The 2481-nt window shown below is 33.2% G+C and overlaps 1 long non-coding RNA gene across 1 annotated transcript; it reads right to left on the reverse strand.

Moving 5' to 3' along the window:
- Positions 1–496: 496 nt before the first annotated feature.
- LOC107850458 lies at positions 497–2474 on the reverse strand. Its single transcript, XR_007053334.1, has 3 exons — positions 1905–2474; positions 1719–1829; positions 497–1117 (listed from the first exon to the last, which is right to left on the reverse strand). It is a non-coding gene; the product is annotated as an uncharacterized LOC107850458 (long non-coding RNA).
- Positions 2475–2481: the final 7 nt, after the last annotated feature.

Consider the following 2481-nt stretch of genomic DNA (forward strand, 5'->3'; position numbering starts at 1 on the left):
TATATTAAAAATACATATTATATTAATTTATAATTTAGTGAGGGACGACCCTTGATATATTAAAAATATATATAATATTAATTTATTATTTAGTGAGTAACTTCCCTTTCTATATTAAAAATATATATAATATTTATTTATTATTTAGTGAGAGACGTCCATTGCTATATTTAAAATATATATTATATTAATTTATTATTTAGTGAGAGATGTCCCTTGTTATATTAAAAATATATATAATATAAATTTATTATTTAGTGAGGGACTACCTTCGTATGTAAAAATTAATTAAAAATAAATTTATATATACTAAGGGATATCCCTTGCTAAGTTAAATTAAAAAATAATTTGATATTTCAATATTTTGAGATATATCCCTCCCTAAATTCCTTGCTAATTTGATATTATTTTTAGCATTTTACTGCACCAAAATTAAATATTTCAATAGAAAATCAACGTACAACTAATAACAACTAGCAAAACAATAAGAAAATGCTTCCGAAATAATTCAAACATTAAAAATTAAGCAACCAACTTCACACATATTCATCCAACTTAAATAATATCCAAACAAGTATAAAAAAAGTATACAAACAAGTAGCAAAATACATAGTTTCAAACTCTCCAAATTATCGGAATCCAAAACTAAAACACCACCTAATAATCCATTTCATCCTCTCCATTATCCTCATCATCTTCGCCATCATCATCAGAGCTAGGGGGCGGAGAACGAGGAAGCTTGATTAACATATTTACTTGATCCTTGAGTTCTTGGACGTCTGACTCAAGTGTCGTCCTACGTCGCTCTTCATCCATCCTTCTTTTTCGTTCCTCCTCGTATTTCCTAGTATTTCCTAGCAAGCTCCCGAACTTCCTGTTGCGTCTCCTCAAGCTGCTCATCTAGCATGGTGACAGAGCCCCCTATACCTTGCAATCCACACTGGAGGCGATGAAAGTTCTTCTCGGAGCAAAGACCGTATGCCCTTCCCTTATACACACCGCCAACTACATCCAGCCAGCAGAAGAGAGTTTCCTCCTCTGATAGCATGATTGGATTGCCTTGATCATCTATCGGCTGATTCTTTTTTAACTCTTCAATTGCTTGAATGTATCGATTCTACATTAAAAGTAAGATTAGTATATGATAAATGGTATAAAATAAATTATAAGTAAGACTTAAACTACATTTGAGTTTGAAAGTAAAACAAAAATGGAGTTATCCAAATTTTATGTATTTTTGGCAATGGTGTCTTTCTTGTTTCTTGTCCCAGTAGTTCGTAGTAGGGGACTTGATAGCCATTAATCTATTTGCAACATTTCTTAGTCAAGAATGAACCTAAAAGTAAAAGAAAAAAAATGATCTTAATATCCTAGAAAGAAAAAATAGCCAACTGTTGGAAGGTCAAGTCGAACTTGATAACTCAGGCTACATATTGGTCAAGGAGGCCACAACAAGTACATCTATGGAAGGTGTATTTGCAGATGGAGATGTGCAGGTTCTTCCAGCAATTTATTATTTTATTTCTGCTATGCCTAAACATCTTATTATGGAATACACCTCAAGGTGGAGTCTATTTGGATGCTACACTTAATCGTATATTCAAATGACAGCATGTTGTAATCTCAGAAAACATCTACTACATTGTCTCTTGAGTTAAGACATTATCGTATTTTAGTAATCTTCAACGTAAAAGATAAAAAGTAATATTTGAACTTACATAGGTGTCCTCTACCCGTGTCTCAACCCAAACTTCTTTTCCATCTCTAAGTTTCATATGGGTCTTCTTCTATACCTCTTCACGAGTGGCTGGTCTACCAAGATATGCTTCCTGCAGATGAAATAAACACAGTGAACCATAAGTGTATTAAATAATTTATTACCATATAAATGTATAAATAATTACCAATTTCCCTCTTAGCTGTCCCCATAGACACCGAACCACACGTGTGCAATAAGCCACCCTTCTTGGACTTTCGAGCTACCTTTGTCTGGTTGCTCTTCTTTTGAAATTCCGGAGACTGTCAGTATACAATAAGTTTATCCCAATAATCTGACCCATGCCATCCAGGCCGCCGTCCGTTACTTCGAGCTTAATAAAACATGCATGACAATAGAGAAGATGCCTTCTTCTTAAAATTACTTTGAATAATCCGATCCTCGGAAAGACTCCATGTACAGCTTTTCTAAAAATAAAATATACAGCTTTGAGAGTGCAAGTAATTCAATATGTATGTCAAAAGTTACACTCATTACTCAATGTTCTTGTTCTGAAGTCTGCACTAAAAAAGTTATATTTATAGTGGTTGCTTGCAATATACTTTGTAGGTTAGTTGTCCTAGTGGACTATATTTAGTCCCATGTGATAAGGGCCCTTTCACATGGTTTTGCAGCATGCTCATATTACTTATCAACAAATTAAAATACACAACATACCCAATAATTTCCCTGGAAATGACTAATATAATGAGCCCACTATTCCT

The sequence above is a fragment of the Capsicum annuum genome, chromosome 1 (assembly GCF_002878395.1).
Source record: "Capsicum annuum cultivar UCD-10X-F1 chromosome 1, UCD10Xv1.1, whole genome shotgun sequence".
Lineage (NCBI taxonomy): Eukaryota > Viridiplantae > Streptophyta > Magnoliopsida > Solanales > Solanaceae > Capsicum > Capsicum annuum.